General features: G+C 46.5%; 1 pseudogene; it reads right to left on the bottom strand.

Annotated features, from left to right (window-relative positions):
- Positions 1 to 563: 563 nt before the first annotated feature.
- LOC110138094 (myc-associated zinc finger protein-like) lies at positions 564 to 7,743 on the bottom strand (annotated as a pseudogene).
- Positions 7,744 to 23,698: the final 15,955 nt, after the last annotated feature.

The raw sequence follows: 23,698 nt of genomic DNA, 5'->3' as shown, positions 1-23,698 counted from the left end.
CCTGGGAGGGAGAGCAAGAAGGACCATCGAGGGGGAATGCTCACAGATCCCTGGAAGGGCAGGGCAGGGGGTCACATAGAGGAGAGGGGTGAGGGCAGAGGCCACTCCTGTCCTCTGTTCCCCCCTGCCCACCGCCCAGGGGACTTCAACACAACCAAGGGAACAGGTGTGTGCTGAACAGGTGGGGTCAGATCTGATAGGGAGGAGAGAGGAGCAGAAGAAACAAATGGTGAAAACCTGGAGAATTCCCCTAAGAAAACATGTCTTCCTTCTTTCCTTCGGGAGGCTCCTTGGTTGGTGGGGGAAGTAGTGAGGAGCTGGGGGGGAAAGAGAGGGGAGGAGGAGATGGTATGGAGGGACTTTCCTCCATGCTCACCGCCCCCACCCCCTCCCCGCCCCACCAACTTGGAGCTCACCAGGGCTGGGAGGGAAGTGGCTGAGAGCTCACAGGCACCCCCAGGACCCCCAACAAGGAGCCCACAGCTGTGGGTGGGGCTGCCACTGCTGCTGCCGTGGCCATTGGACAGACCTCACCTGTACCTAGTGGGTGCCCGGGGTCCCCCTCAGCAGATGGGCTGTAGCTGGGGGGCATCTCCCGGGACAGGGCACACCCCCCTAGATGGGTCTGCATGTGGCTGGCCAGCTTGGCAGGGGTCTTGCAGGGCACACTGCAAGGATGCGGTCAGCCCGCGGGGCCCAGAGTCCAGGGTCCTGCACCGCGTGGATTTGCAGGTTTGCTGCAATGGGGGAAGCCTTTGTGGCAGAGCTCACAGACAGGGTGGGGGCCCTGCTGTGCATCTTCAGGTGGTCTGAAATAGAAGCCGAGCTCAACATCTTGCCACACGCATGACATGGGACCTTCTGCTCATGTCCTACTGTGTGGGCCCGCAGACGATCCTTCACAGCAAAAGCCGTCTTGTGTTTCTCACGTTCGAAGGGCAGTTCTAGCGAGTGCACTTATCTGATGTGACCGTGGAGGCGATCCGGCCGGGAGAAGCTCTTGCCACCGTGCGAACAGTTGGAGGGCTGGTGCACAGCGTCCTCATGTGAGCGCACGTGGTAGCTCCTGCGGCCCTTGGCGCCTGGAGCGCTGCGGGCACACCGGGCACACCGGGCACTCGTGAGGGCCTCTCGTTTTTGCTGCTGCGCCGCCGGCACCCGCCTTCCCCCACTCTCCCGCCGGCTAGCTCTAGCGCTCAGTTGGGGCACGCTCAAGAGGCTCAGGGCCATCATGAAAAAAAGTGAAACTAAAGTCGCTCAGTCATGTCCGACTCTTCGCAAACCCATGGACTGTAGCCCACCAGGCTCCTCCGTCCATGGTATTTTCCAGGCAAGAGTACAGCAGTGGGCAGTCATTCCCTTCTCCAGAGGATCTTCCCAACCCAGGGATGGAACCCGGGTCTCCAGCACTGCAGGCAGACGCTTTACCGTCTGAGGCACCAGGAAGCCCCAGGGGCACCATGGTGGTGGGCATCTTAATAGCACCCAAGGGGGACCCGGCCGGCTTTGGCTCTGGTGTGTGTGGCCTCGTGCCTTCGGAGGGTGTAGCCATTCTTGAACTCCTTGGGGCACAGGGCGCAGACGGAGGGCCCCCGGCTCTTTTGTCATCTTCTCCCGGCACATGTGATCGGGGCCACAGTGACCCGGCACCGTGGAGGTTGGGGCAAGGAGGGCGATGGCGGCAGAGACAGGCGCCAACAACGGCCGGGGGCGGTGGAGGGGGCGCCGGGGAGGGCGTGGGGGCTGCTTCAGAGCCGCTGTGTCCACAGTAGAGGCGGGGGGCCGGGGGCGCGGCCGCGGCGGACTCCTGGGCCGCGGCGAGGACGGGGATCAAGTCCACCTGGAGGGGCTTGGCCGCCGGGGCCTGGGGCCTGGGTGAGGGCACCCACGCGGCCTGGAATGGGCTCCGGTCGCAGCCCTGGGAGGCAAAGAAGCGGGACTGGAGCTCAGCTCCGACCTGCAGCGGGGGTTCTGGGCGTGACCCTGAGTTGGCAGGAAGGAGTTATTGAGGCGACCCACTCCTCCCCTCCCCTCCCCCCTCCCCTCCCCCCCCCCCCGGAGTCCATGCTCAGCACGGGGGAGGGGGGAGGGGCCAGCAGCGTGCCGGGGAACACGGGGAACACGCCATCGGGCAGGGTGGAGAGGGAGGGAAGGAGGGCGCCTGGCCCACAGGACACATTCTCATTGCCCGATCATCCTTTGCTTTAGGAGTAGGGAGGGGAGTAGTAAAGAGAACCAAGGAGACATTGAACCTGCTCAGACTTGTGGAGTAAGGAAGGCAGTGCTCAGATTTAAAGACGTCGGGCAGTGTCACGCCAAGACAGAGAAGACACTAGGCTGGCCAGGGGGCAGTGGCCAGAACTGAGGGTCAAGTGGGCAGGAGTTAAGTTCTGGGTGTACATATCCTGCTGTCTGGCCCACCTCTCCACTTGGAGACATTCCAAAGAGAGCAGGTCCCAGAGGGCTCCTCCCTAACCGCACCCCATCTCAACCAACCTCTCCTCTCTTCTCCGGTTTTTAGAGTTAGTCCTAACTTCTCTCTTCCTCTCCTGCCCCATATCTGGTTGTTTGGAAAATTCTGTGTGCTCTTCCTTCTAAATACATAGAGAAATCAGCTGCCTCTTGCCATTTGACTGCTACCAGCCTGGGTCACACAGCCATGATTCCTTGCCTATGTTATTGCAAAGGTCTCCTAATTGGTCTCCTTGCTTCCAGCCTTACTCCTCTACCACACAGCCATCATCATATTTTTATTTAGAAATGGAAACAGATCATCTTGCTTAAATTCTCCAAATGCTTGCTGTCTTGCTGAAAATGAAGTCCAAAGTTCTTAACAAGGCCTTACTGGCCCACCTAATCTGGGCCACACCTCCTCTCTGATCTCATCTCCTCCCACGCTCCCACCAGCAGACAGGGCCTGTACCCTGCCCACACCCCTGGCTTGTCCCCAAGGTCGCCCATAGACCCTGCTCTGCACCCCAGTGGCCTTTGTGCACCCGCCTGGATGTATTCTGTGGCCTCCAGGGAAGCTTCCAGAAGCCATCTTCAGCAGTGAGGCAGGGGTTGGAGAATACTCAGTTTCCTGACTGGTCACTGGGGCAGTTCTGAGACATGTTTCATGCATTCTCTCAGAGGTCCCTAGTAGGACTGAGCCTCAGTAGCTCACAATGGTAACCTACTTATTTTTTTTAAGAAAATATTTATTTTTACTTATTTGGCTGCACCAGGTCTTAGTTGAGGCATGTGGGATCTTTGATCTTTGTTGCAATATGCAGGATCTTTTCTTGTGGGATCTAGTTTCCTGACCAGGGATGGAACCTGGGCCCCCTGCATTGGGAGCTCAGAGTCTTAGCCACTGGACCATCAGGGTAGTCCCAGGAACCCACTTATTAATGCCTCAGTGTTAGCTTTCCTTCCTTCTTTCTCTCCCTGGCACTCTCTTAGTGCTTCCTCAGACCATTTCCAGAAGAAACTGCTTCCGCCCAAGTCCTTGTCTCAGGGAATATGCAGACTAAGATATCTCTTACTCCACTTCAGCTGCACTGGCTTCTTGTCTTTAGAACACATCAGATGTCCCACCACCCAGAACCTTTGCAGATTCTGTTTCTTCTGCCTGGAATACTCTCCCTCCAGTCCTTCGGGTCTCTGCTCAAATATCATCTCTAACATACATACAAAGTAGGAACTCTGACCCCCCAGGAATCACTATCACCTTTGTGTGCTCGCTTTGTCTTTTTATCATCAGGCTAACAGACTCCTTGCATGTTAATTTGTTTATGTATTAACTGTCTTCCCCCCAGCAAAAGGGGCTTATCCCGGCTCAGACGGTAAAGAATCTGCCTGCAATGAAGGACATCTGGGTTCTATCCCTGGGTCGGGAAAATCCCCTGGAGAAGGGAATGGCTACCCACTCCAGTATTCTTGCCTGGAGAAGCCCATGGACAAAAGAGCCTGGCGGGTTACGGTCCATGGGATAGTAAAGAGTCGGACACGACTGAGTGACTAACATTTTCACTTTCCCTAGTAAAAGATAAGCTTTGTGAGAAGAGGGACTTTGTTTTGTATTCTTCTCCCAGGTGGCGTCAAGAATGGTCCCCAGCATTTAGTAGGTGTTTGGTAAATGTTTGCCGAGTAAATGGGCATGGAGGATGGATAATAAGGAGAAAACACAGGGAAGAATATTTGTAACCATAGTCACCAACATACAACTTGCCTTTAATGATCTTCGTTGGTAACCAGTGGGAATATTACTACTGTATAAGGAAGATTTGGGGGCATGCTTGATTTCCAATTTTCCATCAAAGGATCTGAGGCTTTCCCTGAGTAAAAATGTAAAGAGTTAATTTCATAACTATCTCTGCTTCTTTTAAGAAATATTTTAGATCCTAATTATAGTATCATTCACAAATTCTTTTAATTAATTAATCAAAAATATACATTTATTTGGCTGTCCCAGGTCTCAGTTGTAGTACATGGGATCTTTTAGTTGCAGCACTCAAGGTCTAGTTCTCTGACCAGGGATTGAGCCCAGACTGTCTGTGTTGGGAACATGGAACCTGAGCCACTTAACCACTGGGGAAGTCTCTCTTTTAATTTAGAGAGATTTATTCTTTTTTCCAAAAATAGAGGACTTGTACCACTATGCAGCTTCACATGGTTCTGTCCAGGGCAGGAAACATTCAGGCATTGTATTTTCTTCGACAGAAGAAAGCTTATAGGCTGATGCTACTAAGTGAATAAGCTTAACAACAAAAAAAAAAAATGTAGAAAGCAGCTCCTAAATCTGTCCCAGACCTGAGGGGTCAGCCTGAGCTCTTTTCCTCATCACTTCTTGGTTTCCCTGATACACTGTCCTCGTGGGCATGTCCTGCGGCTCACCTCCATTCTGTGTCCTTTTCCTGGTCCTCACTTAAATGTCACCTCCCAGAGAAACCTTCCCTTACCTCCATCTATGCGGTGATTCTCTTCCATGGAGTGCCGTTGTTTTCCCTGCTGGTGTTTATCGTTAACCTGTAGGCGCGTATTTATTCTTCCCCTTTCTTTACTGTTATCTGCCTTCCTAGTCTGTGAGCCCCCTGAGGGCAGGACAGTGTCTGTGCTGCCACAATTGCAGGCAGAGTGCCTGGTACACAGCAGACGCTCGGTGAATGTTTGCCGGGGGTCAGCGTGAAAGAGCAGGTGAAGGAAGGGAGACAGGCCCCGGGGGCCGGGTGCTGGGGGGCTCAGTGAGGGATCACCAGCCAGACTCAGGACCGGCCCCCGACTTCCCCTCTGAGTCCTCCTCCCAGCCTGCTCTGCGCTTCACCAAAGCTTTTAATCACTCTGCTGACAGGCAGGGTCACCCATGAAAGCAGAAAGAGGAGAAGAAAAATGAGGCACAGGATTGCCGAACGGAGAATCCAGGCTCTTTTAGCAGCCACTATTCCTTATTTCCTGCTGGGGTATTGGCACCTTTAAAAGCCTTGGCTGTCCTCCCCAACCTCCCCACTCAATCACAAACCATAGTGTCTAGAAAAAAATAAAACGGGGGGGAGAAATCAATGTGCTAAATCTTCTCTGGGTTCAATAGCAACTCCTGTAGCTTCCCTCACTGGCCACAGAACTAAGTTCTGCAGAGCTCGGAACTTGACCCCAGGGGCAGGGAACTTGCATGTTAAAAGCATGCCCCTGCCCCTCCCAAATCATTCCCAGCCTGGAGAAGACCAGGGAGGTGGACCACCCTGACTTCCCAGCTCCGAGTCTCTGCTTGCTGATTCAACCCTGCCTCATTAAAAGCTTTCCATTCACATTTAGATCTCCCTCAGGACTTCCCTGGCGGTCCAGTGATTAAGACTCTGTGCTTCCAATGAAGGGGCATGGGTTCGATCCCTGATTGGGGAACTAGGATCCCACATGCAGCATAGCATGGCCAAAAAGTAAAAATAAAAAAAGAAAAATTTAACAATAGATCCTCCTCTTTCTGGTGTGTAGGGAATGAAAGGGAAAGGGAGAATTGTTATCTGCAGGTAGATGGTTGGGTTGAGAACAGAATCCTCTTTTTAAAATGTTAAAATGACTTGTTTTCATTTTTCTTTTAAATTGTATTACTTGCAGCAGCCTCCCTCCCAGTCTGAGTCAGGGGATGTACTGCCCCAGGAAAGGAGGAGATGGGTGGAACTTAGAGGCAGTGATTACCTTTGGGCATCAAATCTCACCACCTTGGCCCCTTAGTCAAGAGCTTGGTCTTAAAAGCTAGGATTTGTGGAAAGAGAAGAAGATGTGTGTGTCCGGTGTGTGTGTCCAAGTGTCTGAGGAGGGAAATAGGTAGTTATGGGCAAGCTGAGAAGATTAAAGTGAAGGGTGGTCTTGCGCCACCAGTCTCTCTCTGGAAACACCTCGGAGGAGATCACCTGTTCCCAATTGAAGGCCCACCTGTCCGAGATGACAGAATAGCAGTCAGAAGGTACTGGCCGAGGGAGTGGCTGTGATGAAGGACCCTGAGGCAGCACTTCTGGGTCCCCTTGGCCAGCTCAGCAAGAGTGGAGGATCTGAAAGTTCCTCCCTGTCTGTGGGAGGGTGGGGCGGGGGGTGCAGGGCAGGATGCAGAGGGTGCTGGAAGCACCTAAAAGCTTGGGGTGGCCAGAAGACACTGCCCCTGGACAGAGACGTTGAGACCAGGGCAAGCAGCCAGGACCTGTCCTCGTTCTCAGCCCCCTTTGCAGATCCTGCTTATCTTCAAGCTCTAAAATTCCTTTCCATACTCAGCTCCCCTACTGATATCTTCCAGTGTCACAGCACTTCCATGCACCCCAAATCTCTGTCATATGTCTCCAGGCCTAGCTTTTCCCTGAACTCAGGCCTTCAGAGCCAGCTCTTTCCTCAGGACTTGCCCTTGAACAATCAGTTCAGTTCAGTCACTCATTTGTGACTCTTTGTGATCCCATGGACTGCAGCATGCCAGGCCTCCCTGTCCATCACTAACTCCCAGAGTCCACCCAAACTCATGTCCATTGAGTCGATGATGCCATCCAACCATCTCATCCTCTGTTGTCCCCTTCTCCTCCTGCCCTCAATCTTTCCCAGCATCAGGATCTTTTCAAATGAGTCAGCTCTTCACATGAGGTAGCCAAAGTATTGGAGTTTCAGCTTTAGCATCAGTCCTTCCAATGAATATTCAGGACTGATTTCCTTTAGGATGGACTGGTTGGATCTCCTTGCAGTCCAAGGGACTCTCAAGAGTCTTCTCCAACACCACAATTCAAAAGCATCAATTCTTGGGCACTCAGCTTTCTTTATAGTCCAACTCTCACATCCATACATGACGACTGGAACAATAAAGATCTCCAAATTGAAGTCCATGCTTTCCTCTCCCCTCCGGAAACCTCCCCTTCAGCCTTCTCTTCTTCCACATGGAAATGCCAGTTTGCCAGTTGCTCAACCAACAGCATCCTTGACTTGTTTATCTCTCATGCCATTGGTGCCTGTCATCTTTCACCAGGATTTTTGCAGTTGCCTCCCAACCCACCTCTCTTTGCCCATTCTTGCTCTCCTATAGTCTCTTCCCCACCAGCAGCTGTAATGGGACTTTTAAAATGCTCTGCTCAAAATCCTCCAAAGGCTTCTCATCTCACAGTAAGAGCAAAACTCCCCACGGTCTACCAGGTCCTCCACAATCTGGCTGCCTCTCACCCTCGCTTCCTCTAGTCCCTCCTCTTCTTCCCGCATGTCATACCTGCTCATGCCTCCAGGCTTTGCCCTCGTCATTCTGCCTACCTGGAAGGCCCCACCCCTTCCTTGCAGGAATCGGTCCTGCACCTTCTTCAGGACTTAGCTTCAAATGTCTTCTTCTTAGTCGGGCCTCCCTTGGCCACTCCATGGGAAAGAAGAGCCTGCTGATCACTCTCTGTTTCCCTTAACCTGTCTCTCTAGCCTCCATATCAGCTATTGCCCCTGACATATTATGTATCACGAGTCTATTTATTGTCTGTTGTACATCCCACAGATTGTAAGGTCCATGAGGCCAGAGGGCAGGGACTTTGTCCAGCACTGTCTATGTAGCACCTGGAACATAGTCTTGGGACATAGTAGGATACTTGATAAATATTTCTGAGTAAACGATGCATTGAAGCCTTCCCCATCTCTGCTACCATATGGCCCTGAAAAGACTCTCTACCTTTCCACACCGCATCCCTGAAAGGAACTAGGATTGAAGGAATTCTGAACCACTGAGCTTCACCCTACAAATAGTCTGAGTGATTGAATCAAAGAAACAAACAACCCAGACCATTGTATGCAGAATAAACTGTGAAACTGTAGGTGGATCAAGTTTTAATTTTGTTCCTCTTCATAGTTACCCAGTGGGATGGAGGCTGATGATAAAGAGCAGATCAGTTATAGGAAATAAGAATGCTACATATTCTTGGCACATCTCCGTGAATGTAGAAATATACATATCTCTGCACACATGTATCTCTGTGCCTCCCCACAGGAGTTCAAGGGCATGTATGACCAACCTGCCTTCATGTGTGATGCTACAGAGGATGTGTGAGACAAGTTCTGTTTCTTCAAAATTTCACGAGCTCACTGGGGCACTGTGATACGTAGTAGAGAGTTTGGAGACACCCTTGGGAAAGCGTGTGACCGCACTTGGTGACGGATGACCACAGAGTCTCTCGGCAAGGCTCCCTGGAGGAGGAGGCACACTCCTGCGCAGTGGGTCTTGGAGGGGACAGCTGAGAAGACATGCAGCCAGTGGCAGAGCTTGGTCACTTGACTTAGTGGCCAGGCCTGGAGCAGGTCAGGGAGATGTGACTTCACAGGACTCCCTTGTTTCCATTGCCTGGAAGCATTTCTCAGCACAGCTGCTCGGGTAACCATCCTAGGGGTTGAGAAGGATCTGGGAACCAGTGGTTGCCATACTTGGAGGAAAAGAAGGGCTCATCTGAAGTCCTGCAGGAAAGGAATCTATGCCCTGGACCACACATCTGGAGCATGTAGGAATATCAGCTAACAGAAGCTCGGTCTCTCTACCACATGTTTGTTACGGGATGTCTCAGCCATTAGGACACACCATCTCTGTTTTCTGTCCTCTGTATGCTCTCTGCTCAGTTAACCTGGGTTAACTGTTAAGTGTTAACCTGTTAACCTGGGTTAACACACTGTGCCTGTCCCTGTATTCCATGGGGGATTCCATGGAATTTTACGAGCTGACTTTCCAATCAGAAATGCTTTCCTGCACTGGCCAAGCCTCTCCTACCAATCTCTGCTGATGCGAAGCAGCAGTAGGTGGTTCCCATATTAGTGACCTATTTCTGGGTAACAAATCACCCGCAATACTTAGTGATTTAAAAGAGCAAGCATCTGTTGTCTCATGACTCCTGTGGGTCAGATCCTGTGGCATCTGGGAGTGGTTTAGCTGGCGTCTCTGGCTCAGGGTCTCACAGGCTGTGCTCAGGGTGTCAGTCTGGGCTGCAGCCTCATCTGAAGGCTCAAAGCGTCTCTTCAAATCTCACTTGTGTGGCTGTTCATGGGCCTCGGAAGCTATGCCTCTAACTTCAGTCGTATGGGCTTCTCCATAGGGCTGCCCCATGGCGTGAGACCAGTAGGTATAAAAGATTTAATAAGGAAGGGTAACATAGGCATGTCATTGTAAAAACCTCTTTATTGAAGCGTGTCACAGATATGAAAAGTGCCCAAATCTAACACATATAGCTCACTGAAGTTTCATAAAATGAACACAACCATGTAACCACGCAGGTCAAGAGATAGAACATAACCTAGGCGCATGCAGAAGCCCTAGTTCTCCTCCTGTCATCACCTTTCTTGTGCATGCATGTGTGCTAAGTTGCTTCAGTCTCGTCTGACTCTTTGCAACCTAATGGATCATAGCCCACCAGGCTCCCCTATCCATGGGATTCTTCAGACAAGAATACTGGAGTGGGTTGCCATTTCCTTGTCCAGGGGATCTTCCTGACCCAGGGATCAAACCCGAGCCTCTTAAGTCTCCTGCATTGGCAGGCAAGTTCTTTCCCACTAGTGCCACCTGGGAAGCCCCCATCACCTCTCTTCTTCCTCCCTAAAAGTAGCCACTACCTAGACTCCAAGCACCACATTTGCCTAAGTTTTCTGCAACCACCCCCCAGCTTTACTGAGGTATAATTGACACGTTTGCCTGTTTTTAAACTTTATATAAATAAAATCCTGCCATACGTGCTTTGCGTCTGGCTTCTGGCTCAACATATGTGTGAGGTCCATTTAAGCTGTAGTATGAAGCTGCAACTCATGTAGTTCATTACTGTAGAGGATTCTGTTTTATGAATATACTACAATATATAATATATAACAATCTATTCTACCACTGATAGACATTTAGGTTGTTACCACCTTTCGACCAATAAAGACACTACTGCTCTAAGCAGTAATATGTGTGCATGCATTTATGTTAGTCCTTGTGCTAGACAGATTAATGGTCTATAACGATATCTATGTCCTTTTATAAAATAACACCTCCAAGATATACTATTTATTTTCACTTATTTTTAACTGAAGTATAGTTGATGTGCAATGTTGTGCCCACCTCTGCTATAGAACCAAGTAACTCGGTCATACATCCTGATCCCCAGAACCTACGGAAATGTTACATCTTATGGCAAAGTGGAGTTAGGGTAGCAAATGGAATTAGGAAGTACAACTGACCTTAAGATAGGAAGATTATCCTGGATGATTTGGCTGGGTCCAGTGTAATCACGAGTGTCCTTACAATGTGGAAATGGGCAGGGGCAGAAAAGGCGATCAGAGTGATTCATTGTGAGACCCACCCACTCTTGCTAGCTCTTTGACCATTAGCCAAAGCCTGTGGGCGGCCTCTTGAAGCTGAAATGATCAAGGAAAAGGATTCTTCCCTAGAATCCCCAGGAAGAACACAGCCTTGCCAACACCTTGATTTTAACCTAGGAGCCTCCATTTTGAACTTCTGAATGGCAGAACCACAAGATAGAAAATGTTGTTTTGTTCCACTACGCTTGTGGCCATTCATTATGGCAGCAATGGGAAATTAATACAATGATGTTCGTTCTTATAAGCAGAGTCATGGTGTATGTCCATGTTCATCCTTTCTAGACACGGTCAAACAGTTTTCCAATATGGTTGTGCCCATTGTCCTCCCACCAGGGATGTATGAGTGCTCCCATTGCTCCAGGTCTCTGTTAGCGCTTCATCAATCAGTCCTGTCAATTATAGCCGTTTTGTTAAGGCATCTCATTTTTATTTCCATTTGCATTTCTCTGATTACTGAGGAGGTCGGATATGACTTTATGTTATTATTAGCCATTCAGATCTCCTCTTTTGTGAAGCACCTGATGATATGTGATTGCTTTGTATAGGTTCCCAAGTAGCACCAGTGGTAAAGAGTCTACCTGCCAATGCAGGACATGCAAGAGACGTGGGTTCGTGGGTTCAATCTTTAAGTTGAAAAGAGCCCCTGGAGGAGGGGAAGTGGCAACCCACACCAGTATCCTTGCCTTGAAAGTTCCACGGACAGGGGAGCTTTGCGGGCTCCAGTCCATGGGGCCATAAAGAGTCAGATATGACTGCACACTCTAGTTTTCTATTCATAAAACCATTCTGCATTCTCAAGTCACAAAATCGGGATTTTCTTCAATGTTTTCTAAGAATTTTTTCTTATTCTTCTTTAAGAAAGAGAAGCAGATTCTGGCATCTATACCACAATATGGCTATTTTTGTGAGTTTGCAACATACACACACAGAGTTACAAACAGATATGGGACACTGAAAAGAAATATGCAACAACCATGAAAGCCACTAGCAAATATTTTTAAAAACAGTAGTCATAAATACCAATGGACCATTAAAGTGTTATTTATAGATTAATAATCTCTGCATGTGGCTATTTCATTCAGAGGCTCTGTGACGGGTGTATTAGGACAAGCCTAAGTATTGAATGTTGAGATCAAAATATGATCTTCTTCAGCTGATATAACTTCTAAAATAAATCATTCATACAGCTGGTGACTCACACAATCCATTCCAGCATGCTCTGCTATTTGTTAGGAGGTTTTTATTTAATTTAAGCATTTTCATTATGGCAAATTTTTATTGTGCCCTGTTCAGTTCTGAGTCTTGGGCAGTTATAATAAGGTTGCTAGTCAGAGGCTGAAGATAAAGAACAGGAAGCCAATAATTAAAAGGCAACCAAGAGTGCAATCTGCCAAGTGTAAAAAATCAGATCTAAAATGGCATGAAGATGGGCTAAAAGCCAAAACTATTAATGCAAAATATGATTATTTCCAGTAATGAACTGATGCATGTTGGGGCTTCTGTGTTACAAGGGGGATTTTGTGAGATAATCAGACCAGCACTGTTAGGCAGGACAATCTTGATTCTCCCCCTCTTACAGTATCTCCTCTCGGAACTCCATTTTTAATACTTTCAGGATCCCGTTAGACCAGGTTCTATTCCTTCCTCTTCTTATTTATTCCCTCCTTTATTACTGCCATTCCTACCTTCTGCATGGCTTTCTGTCCTCAGAAAAAGTAAGGTTTTTGAGAGCAAGAACCTGGTCTTTTTGTTTTCTGCACATCTTTCTCAGTATCTTTGGAATTGCCTGCTCACCTCTGCTTCCATCACCCTAGTTCATGCCACTGTTTCTACTTTGCCTCCTGTGGACTCCTGGTCTCTCTGCATCCCACCCCACCCCATCTTACTAAGTCTCCATAGAGCAGCCAGACTGATCTGGTTGCTACACAAATCTGATCCTGTCATTTCTCTCCTTAACATGATTTTTACCCTCACTCCAAACTCCTCCATGCCCCCTGAAAGGCTCTGCCTGTCTGGTTCTGTCCTGCCTTACCAGCCTCTTCTAGAACTGCTCTCCTTGTTCTCTGAGCTCCACCTTTCAGATTCTAAAGCACCTTGTGCTCCTCTGGACCCCAGGGCACATGCTGTTTCCGTCTACCTGGCTAACAGCCACCAGCCCTTCAGGTCCCCACCTCAGCACCCCTTCCTCAGACCAGCCCTCCAGGTAATCCCAGCCTAGGTCAGGGATGTTACTGTTTGTTCTCGGCGACCTTTGTTTGTCCTTCCTAGTAGTTAACCACAATTGTGAAATTTTATTCACTTATCCCTTTGAGTGTTTAGTGTGTGTCTATATTAGTTTGCTAGAGCTGTCATAACAGAGTACCACAAAGTGTGGCTTAACCAGAAAACATCTTCTCACAGTTCTGGAGGCTGCAAATCAGAAGTCAAGATGCTGGCAGATTTGGTTTCACTTAAGGCCTCTCTCCTTGGCTTGCAGATGGTCACTTTCTTGCTTTATGGTCACATGGCCTTTCCTTTGTGTGTGTATGTATCTCCTGATCTCTTCTTAAAAGGACAGTAATTGTATTGGATTTAGGAACCCATCCTTATGGCCTCACTTAGCCTTAATTGCTTCCTTCAAGACCTGTTAGGGACTGAATGTTTGTATTCTCTCCAAAATTCATGTGTTGAGATCTAACTCCCGTTGTGATGCTGCTTAGAGGTGGAACATTTGGGAGGTCATTGGGTCATTCTGATAGAGTCCCCATGGGATTAGTGCCCTTATAAGGAGAGACCAGAGAATTCTCTCTGTGCCATGTGACGATACAACAGGGAGTCACCAATCTGCAACCCTGACGAGGGCTCTCATCAGAACCAACTGTGCTGGCGTCCTGAGCTGAGAAATGAATTTCTGTTGTTTATAAGCCACCCAGTCTGTAGCACAGAGAAGGCAGTGGCAGCCCACTCCAGTCCTCTTGTCTGGAAAATCCCATGGATGGAGGAGCCTGGTAGGCTGCAGTCCATGGGGTCGCACAGAGTCGGACACAACTGAAGTGACTTAGCAGCAGCAGCAGCAGCCTGGAGCATTTTATTATAGCAGCCTGAGCCAAGACAAGTCCCTGTCTCCAAATTCAGTTACCTCTGAGGGGTAGCGTTTCAACATATGAAGCTGGAAGAACACAATTCAGTCTGTAACAGTGCCCACACTGAACACAGTCTGATGAACAAGACAGAGGGTCCCTGTCCCCAAGAAGCCTATAGTCTGGGCAGGAGGTGAACAGGTAGAATAGACAATAAACAAGAAAACTAGTGAGTGACATAATAACAGGTTATAGGAAGCACTCAAAGGAGAAAACAGGATATAATGAGAGAGAAGCGTGAGTACCTATTGTAGACTTGGGGGCTAGGAAAGGCTTCTTTGAGAAGATGTTTTTATTTATTTTTGTATGCAATTCATTCAGATTTTGATCTTTAAAAACTAAAATTGTTAATACATAAATGTAAGCCTTCGAATAAAAACTAAGTACAGTTAATTAAACTTGATAAATATTAAGTAAAAACGGGGACTTTTACCCATAAACCATTTTAATATATTTCCCTTTCTAGATAATAGTAATACAATTACTGAATCAAACAATTACCCCTGAATATAGGTGACTCTGTGGTAAAGAATTTGTCTTCTGATGCAGGAGACACAGGAAATGTAGGTTTGATCCCTGGGTCAGGAAAATCCCCTGGAGAAGGGAATGGCAACCCACTCCAGCATTCTTGCCTGGTGAATCCCATGGACAGAGGAACCTTGTGGGCTACAGTCCATGGGGGTCACAGAGAGACACAGTTGAGCACACATGCACAAATGACATAGGATTACTAGGAAATACTGGTCTAGTATATTCTTGTTAACTGAAAGCTGGAGGTTATAATTTATTCTGCTGCTTATGAAAAGGCAATTGCAGAATATTCCATAGAACATAGGCAAAGCATTTTACAGAGTACTTTTCTAAGGCATAAGTTTTCCAAGTTTGAGTCTGTTAAAATATAAGGGAATCAGAAAAGCCCTGAACCTAAGAGGGTTGTGGTTTTTCTTGAATTCTGCCGTTTGAGAAGATGATTGTAAGTTAAGAGCTAAAGGCTAAGAAACAGCTAGCTGCATCCGTGTCTTCCCGTACACCATCCCCTCCACCGGGGCACGCAGTCATGTGGAACAGAGTTCGGTGTGTTTGAGAATGAACAAGGTCAGGGTGACTGGAGTGCTCAGGGCAGTGTGGAGAGGAATATGGGCAAAATTAGAAAAGTAGGAAGGGACAAGATTTCACAGGGCCTTGTGGCCCTCATAAGGATTTACATTACTTTAAAGACATTAGGAAGTTGTTTGGTTTTTTTTTTTTAATTTTAACCAGAATAGCTACGACACGATTCCCACTATGTAAGAATTAGAATCTATGGAGGCCACGGTAAAAGCAGGGTTTGCCATCAGACTACTATGGGACTATAAAGAAGCCCACGATGGGACTATAAGAGCTTAGATTAGCAGGGTGCCCATGGAGATGGGGAGAAACCGGTTAGAGGGGAAAGTTCCGTTTTGAACTTGCTTGTTTGAGACGTTTGTGAGACACTCAAACAAATGTGTCCAGAGGACAGTGATTCAGGCTGGGAGTTAAAAGGGGAGGCTGGGGTTATATAGAGTCTCCTTTGACCTCAGGGTTAAATTGTTAAGTCAGCGTGGAAAGCCAAAGCATGAACAGAAGTTGCCTTTGCAAAACTCCATTTCTTAAACCTGTGCCTTTGGACACTCAAGAGCCAGGGTCTGCTGCTTTTGTCTTTGCCTTGTGGCTACTGTTACCACTTCCCTTTTCTCCCAACAATATCTTCTCTGGGTTAATGAAAAACAAAATCTGGTTTGTGGAAATGGAGGAAATGGAAGAAATAAGGCTTTTATTCTTTGCCATGGGGATGGAGCTGAAATCACTGTTCCCGTGATACAGCTTTCGTGTATAAACTTGGGAATCATCAGCAACTGATGGTTTTTAAAATACAGAAAAGAGAAGTGGGATGAATTGGGAGATTGGGATTGACATATATGCACTATGGATACTATGTATAAAATAGATGACTAATCAGAACATCCTGTGTAGCCCAGGGAACCATATTTAGTGCTCCATGGTGATCTAAATGGGAAGGAAATCCAAAAAAGAGGGGATATATGAATAAGTATACTTGATTCACTTTGCTGTACAGTAGTAGAAACTAACACAATAAAATAAAAATTAATGAAAAAAATTTAAAACTATGGAAATGAATAAGGACACTCGGGGTAAGGATGAAGCAAAATGGGAGCTGTATTAGTTTCTTTTTAAAAAAAAATTATTTATTTGGCTGCAATGGGTCTTATTCATGGCATGCAAGATCTTTAATTGCAGCATGTGGGATCTAGTTCCCTGACCAAGCATCAAACCCTTGTCTCCTGCCTTGGGAGCTTGGAGTCTTAGCCACTAGACCATCAGGGAAGTCCCTGGGGGCTGTGTTAGTTTTTCAAGTTCCACAAACTGGGAGGATTTAAGCAACAAAGTTATTCCTTCACAATTCTGGGGACTAGAAGTCAGAAATCAAGATGTGATCTGGGGCGTCCTGCCTCTGAAACCTGCAGGGCAGAGCCCTTCTTTGCCCCTCACATGACACCCCACTCCAGTCCTCTTGCCTGGAAAGCCCACAGATGGAGGAGCCTGGTGGGCTGCGGTCCATGGGGTTGCTGAGAGTCGGCCGCGACTGAGCGACTTCACTTTCACTTTTCACTTTCATGCATTGGAGAAGGAAATGGCAGCCCACTCCAGTGTTCTTGCCTGGAGAATCCCAGGGACGGGGGAGCCTGGTGGGCTGCCGTCTATGGGGTCGCACAGAGTCGGACACGACTGAAGCGGCGCAGCAGCAGCAGCAGCAGCAGCTTCCGGTGTTCGCTGGCAATCTTTCTTGGCTTTTAGATACATCTCTCCAATACCTATCTGCTTCTGTGGTCACATGACACCCTCTGCTCACGTGTGTGTGTGTGTCTTCAGGGGGCCCTCCAGTTCCTGTGTGTCTTCCTCTCCTCTTCTTAGAAGGACATGAGTGCCATTAGACCAGGGGCCATTGCTATTGCAATATGACCTCATCTTAACTAATTCTGTCTGCAAAACTCGCTTCCAAATAGGCTTACATTCGGAGGAGCTGGAGATCAGGGCTTCAGTGCACCTTCTGGGGACACAACTCAACCCATAACGAGGGCCCCGGGATAAGCTCCGAGGAATAGCAACATCAGGGGTCAGGCAGGCTGGACAAGCGTGAAAAAAATTAGCAGCACGATGCCTGTCTTTTCCGCTGGGTCTGTGTTCCTGTTAACACGTCTGTCTTTCCCTTCAGAATGTGAGACCCATAAAGACAGGGGCTGCACCTCTCATGCTCACCACGGTCCCCCACCAACCAACCGTCTGTGGGTAGAAAATGGGGAACTAAATCGTTTTTACTGTAGTTTCCCAAACCACAGTCTTCATTTCTTATAGGAAAATTATAAAAAATTTCCAGAGACATTTCACCAATGACCGCTTGACTTTCCAAACTGGTCTTTCCCCTTTCTGACCACATCTGTATTTATTCCTGTTTCATGCATGTTCCTGAGGCCGGACGGTGCGTAGTGAGCCAGGGACAGCCATCACGTAAGAATCATGAATGTGATGCCTGTGTTTTACGTCTTTGCCCCGGTCATTTTATGGACAGTCCTACTCTAGTTTGGTCCTTTTGAAAAGGGGTCCTTCCAGATTTCATTCCTTAGTGCAATGGCTGTGCAACCTTGGGGGTACAAACGTGGTCACGTCTCTCTTGTTTTACTAATTCATTGCCCAAGTGTCTAAAGGATGACTTAAATGAATGCAGGTGACTCTTGAGAATTTTCACTCCCCTCTCAGGGATTCTGGAGGCTTAAACAGACTCAAGAAGAGCCAGTAAGATCTCCATACCCAGGAGGAGAGAAGTCATCTCATCTGATTTCTGCTGCAGTTGACTCTCTTTACCACAAGGTGTCGCTGTTGAGGACTTGCTCTGAGCCATCTCATGCTAGACTGCGCCTCCTAGAAAGGCTGAGATCCCGTGCCAAGCTGTTGTGTGTCTGTATGAAGGAAAAACCCACACCCTCGGTGCAATAGTCTATAAAAACACCAGACTTTTCTAGCTGGTCTCTCTGCTTTCATTCTTGCTCTAATGACTTATCCTAAAAGTGGAAAGGAAGCAGTTTCTAAGACTCTGGAGGAGAGAGTTAATGGTAGAGCTGGGAGAAAAAAAAGTGCATTAAAGATGCTCTTTTATACCTGAAAATGTATTAAATAGTGTCACATAGCCATGGGGTGAAGGCTTGAGTTATAATTTATAGTGTATATCTATAAAATAGGGCTCAGTGAGAACCTTGGGAGAAAAAAGAATAATCATTAGAGAGTGCAGAAGACTGTCACCAAATTCCTTATTTGCAAGTGTCTAGAATAAAGAGCACTGGATGGATAAGAAGACCTGAATTCCAGTCCTTGTCCTGTAGTATGAACTTGAGAAGTCACTCAGTTTCTTTGACCCCAATGCCTAAATCTGTAAACTCAGGACAGTACCAGTCCCTTTCATCTTGGGGTGATGCTCTTGTGAAAATCAAATGGATTGATTGAGAAACTTTAAAGCCCTATGTAAATATGAAGTCTTTCCCAACAGGTTTTTTTTTTTTAATTAACTGATTTGATTTTTAAGCAGCTTCAGGTTTACAGAAATATTGAACAGAAAGTACAGAGTTCCCCTAGAAGCTCTCAACCGCCTCTGCAGTTTCCACTATTATTAAATTCTTGCAGTCATTTGTTACAATTGATGAGCCAATATTAGTAGATTATTATGAGCTAAACCCATAGTTTTTGTTAGGGTTCATTCTTTGTACATTCCATGGGCTTTGACAAACGCTAGTGACATATATCCAGTGTTGTACAGAATGGTTTCACTGCCCTACAAGTCCCCTGAGCACCCCCATTCATCTCCTATCTCCCCTCAGCCGCAGCAACCCCTGATCTTTTCACTGTCTCTCTAGCTTTGCCTTTCCAGATGTCATAGAGTAGGACTCAGACAGCGTGTAGCCTTTCAGATTGCCTTTTTTCACTTAGTATTGTATTTAAAGTTGCTCCACGACTTTTCATTGATAGCTCTTTTTTATTGTTGAAAAATATTCCATTATGGATGTATTCCCAGCTGGCATTTTATTTAAAATTGAAAGCCCAAAGACTGCATTGTATGAGAGTTAATTAAATATCAAGAGCTCCAGGAAAGAGAAAAAGAAGGTGCAAAGGGCAGCTTGGTGTGGGGGCGGGGGGTAGGGTGGTCAGAGAAGTGATACGTCTTCTTTCCTTGTTTTCATGCAGGTGGTGTGTGTTGGAGGAGGCAGGGATTTATGGGCTGTATGTAAATATAAGAACCACGATATTACCCTTCTTCTGCCTCCTGGAAACACACCTAGCAACTCTGTCCCCTAAGTGTAGGGCCTAAAGTGTAAGCCCAAGCGCAGTACCTGGGCCTGGTGCTGATAGCAGACTAAGGGAAAAAAAAAAAGCTCAAGTCTTGTATCTCACACCACATCACTCCTAGCTATAGGGATGACACACAAGAGCATACAATAAATGCTTGAAGGAACAGTAGAGGAAACACAGGATTGATCCCAGACTTGGGAACTAATGGAAGGTGCAAGGAAGAGGCAGAAAGATCCAGGCATTATGATCTGTGATAAAGCTCTGGAAATACTACCGCCAAGACCAAGATCCCCTTTACAAACTGCTAAGCACTGCAGGGCGACTGTGTGCGTCAGCTTCAAGTCAAGACATCCCTAAGATCTCTGACAATAAAGAAAATAGCAGCCTCCGGCCAGGCAGTACACCCAGAGGAAAATAGTAACTTGTGTGCCTTGGGGAGCCCCGATTCTCCTGCTACAGCCAGATCTTCAGCGCCACCTAGTGGTGTACCATTCAGGCTGTCTGCGCTACCAAAGCAACGGACTAGGGAAAAAAACTTCATGCCCTGGCTTAAAGCTGGAAGGATTAAAGCATCCTTCTTAAGGTTCAAGATAAGAGACTATGCGGAAATCATGCATAAATTCAGAGCTTTAGACTTAACGTCAGAGAATTTTAAGTCTCAGAACTTAATCTCAGCAATTACATGCACAATTAGTACCAGGGTTTTGTATTCGTGCTTATCGCCCTGCAGCTTGGGGTACTGAGCAATTTTGGACAGTGAGGCTGAGATCAAGAGTTAAAATTGCGCAAAGAAGTATAGAACTCAGAAGATGAAGAGAGAATCTGATCCAGCCCCTACCCCCAGGCAGAGGAACTGCTGTTTCCTTTTCCCACTCTAGCTACCCATCTTTTCGCTTACTCTCTTTTCCACCTTTCACTTTTTTGTTTCCCAGCTTCATTGAGAAACAACTGACTCATAGTCTGGTAGCCCATTTTAACCCGTCCATCTCAGCGTACAGTGGGTTTCAAAGTTACCACTCACACCTATTCTGGTTTCCTCAGTGCTAATCAGTTTGATGTTAGCAAAACAATCCGATCAAATTAATATTCACTGTATTATCAGGGCTTTGTGCTTCAGGAGCATTTGTAACTGGAATAAATAATTCTGTAACTGGAACATTTCAATTAGCTTTGAAGAGATTTGGGGAAAAGAGTTGATGCATCTAAGCTGAATATTTTAAAAATATTTCTATATATCCTATATGTTAGAAAAAATAATTCGATATTGAAATTTAAACAGTATCATTTACAAGAGTACTAAAAACATGAAAAAATAAAGATACATTTAACAAAATGTGTCTAAGACATATATAGTATTGTATACAATTGATGTCGTTCGGTTGCTAAGTCGTGTCAGACTCTTTGTGACCCCATGGACCGCAGCACACCAGTCTTCCCTGTCCTTCACTATCTCCCTGAGTTTGCTCAGACTCATGTCCATTGAGTCAGTGATGCCATCCAACCATCTCATCCTCTGTTGCCCCTTCCCCTCTTGCACTCAATCTTTCCCGGCATCAGGGTCTTTTCCAATGAGTCAGCTCGTCACATCAGGTGGTCAAAGTATTGGAGCTTCAACTTCAACATCAGTCTTTCCAATGAATATTCAGGATTGGTTTCCTTTAGGATTGACTGGTTGGATCTCCTTGCTGTCCAAGGGACTCTCAAGAGTCTTCTCCAGCACCAGAGTTCCAAACTATCAATTCTTTGGTGCTCAGCTTTATTTATGGTCCAACTTCATATCTGTACATGACTACTGGAAAAGCTATAGCTTTGACTATATGAACCTTTTTTGGCAAAGTGATGCCTCTAATTTTTAACACGCTGTCTAGGTTTGTCATAACTTTTCTTCTGAGGAGCAAGTGTCTTTTAATTTCATGGCTGCAGTCACCATCCAGGGTGATTTTGTAGCCCAAGAGGAAACTATGGGTATTCTGTAGGAAAAATAGTAACATTGTCACTGTTCTCATAGAATTTAGAATATCAGGTGGGGGAGGGGCCTGGCACTAATACAATTACAAAATTGTATCGTATTACAGATACAATTGTAAAACACTCAGATTATGATGAATTCCATGAAGGACAAGGGAGCTCTGGGTGAGTGTAATGGGAGGAACCTAATTTAAATGAATGACCCAGGGAAGGTGTCTGGGGTGAAGTGACCACTTAGTCAAGAGGAGGAAGATGAGTGAATTAGATGATAAGTGAATGTGCCAGCCTCAGTAAGACCTTGAAGTTGGAAAGATCTTGGCACATTCTGATAGAGAAAAATAATTTACTTATTTGATTATGGGTGAATTTTAAAAGATTATTATAAAAATGAAACCACAGGAAATTCCTGGGAAATATATACAGATCAATTTCTGACCATTTGATAGAGGGTTTTCAAGACTATGACTGAGATTCAACTATATGTCATACAAGAGGTTTTTTGTGGTTTGTTTGTTTATGTTTATTTATTTATTTGACTGCACCAGGTCTTTCTTAGTTGTGGTACTCGGGATCTTCTGTCCTCATTGTGGCATGTGGGATCTTTAGCTGTGGCATGTAAACTCTTAGTTGCCGCACATGAGGTCTAGTTCCCTGACCCAGGATTGAACCAGGGCTCCCTGCATCGGGAGCTTGGAGTCTTAGTCACTGGACCACCAGGAACATCCCAAATATCTTGTTCCAGAATACTTAGAATTGGGTTCCTCTGGGAAACTGGGTTTTGCAAAACAGTATTGGAGGCCTTGCTTGATGTAATCAATTGAGCCCTATCTTCATTCCCTATTGTGTGTGTGTGTGTGTGTATTAGTTGCTCAGTCAAGTCTGACTCTTTGCAACCCCATAGACTATAGCCCGCCAGGCCCCTCTGTGCATGGGATTTTCCAGGCAAGAATACTGGAGTGGGTTGCCATTGCCTTTTCCCTGTTACTCCTATATTAAACAAGCAACTGGAAAGTGCCAGCCAGGGCCCAGATGTTGCAGGAGGAGGACATGGCCAAGGACAAGGAGACACATTCACCAGAGAAGTCACACTCAGGAAGAGACAAGGCCCGTAGAGCTCATGGGTGAGTATGGGCATGGCAGAGGGTGCTTGTAAAATCCATGTTAAGTGTGGAAAATAGTCTCTCTCCTAGGAACCTGCTGGTTTCCTGAAAGGCCTCATTTACATGTTTCCAATCTGTTAGTTACTACTAACAGTGGATAATAAAGGTCACAACAAGAAAGAGATTTTAAGCCTAAATACCAGGAGAACTCCACCTCATACTTTTCTTAGTAGAAACAACGCAGTCTAAAGAAGGATCTGTGTGCATAAAGTATATAAATAAACCCAAACGAATGTTGAAAGAATCTGTACATAATTTTCTATAATAGTAATTCTGGTGGAGGAGCATCTATTCCCACAAGCAGATTCCATCTGAGAGGCTTCATATAAGACTATTCATGGTGATAAATTTTCTAACGTTTAACTCTGTTTTCATGTTAATGAATCTCTAGCCAATGAGTATGGCTCAGATCCAGGAGAATGGTTAGAGAATGATTTGATTTTTTAAAAAGTCTTTGTTTATATATTTTGGCTGCACCAGGTTGCAATACGAGGGATCTTTAGTTGCAGCATTCAAACTCTTAGTTGTGGCATGTGGGATCTGGTTCCCTGACCAGGGATCGAACTTGGGCCCCCTGCATTGGGAGCGTGGAGTTTTAGCCACTGAACCACCAGGGAAGTGGTGAATTATTTTAGGAACAAGAAAAGGTTAAACATACCAACTGATGTCAACTAGCTCCTTTCTGCCATCTATTTTCATCTGTTTTCCCCTTAACATTTCAACATTATCTTTTTTAAAATGTCCTCACTGTGTCTGCTACTCACTGAGATCCAATGACTTGCACTTTATCAGGTCAGTGCTCTTGGCTTCAAGGAACAGAAAACCCTGACTCTGACTTAGACAATAATGGAATTTATTATTTCACATTATAGGATATACAGGCTTGAGCAAACTCCAGGCATAGTTCAACCATTTACTTCAATGATGTCACCAAGTACCCAAGTTCTTTCAATCACTTCCTGTTCACCCTCTGTGAGTTGGCTTTGCCCTGGGGCTGGCTCCCTTCATGGCTGAACCATAGTTGTAGCAACTTCAGGTATTATGTACACATATGACCCTATCTGGGGTTTCCCAGGTGGTGCTGGTGATAAAGAACCTGCCTGCCAATGCAGGAGACATAAGAGACGGGGGTTTGACCCCTGGAATGGGAAGGTGCCCTCAAGGAGGGCATGGCAACCCACTCTAGTATTCTTGCCTGGAAAATCCCTTGCACAGAGGAGCCTGGCGGGCTACGGTCCATAGGGTTGCAGTCAGACA

Source organism: Odocoileus virginianus, chromosome 1 (genome assembly GCF_023699985.2).
Source record: "Odocoileus virginianus isolate 20LAN1187 ecotype Illinois chromosome 1, Ovbor_1.2, whole genome shotgun sequence".
NCBI classification, from domain to species: domain Eukaryota; kingdom Metazoa; phylum Chordata; class Mammalia; order Artiodactyla; family Cervidae; genus Odocoileus; species Odocoileus virginianus.
The sequence above is the reverse complement of the archived record's forward strand: the minus strand, read 5'-3'. Positions and strand labels throughout refer to the sequence as shown.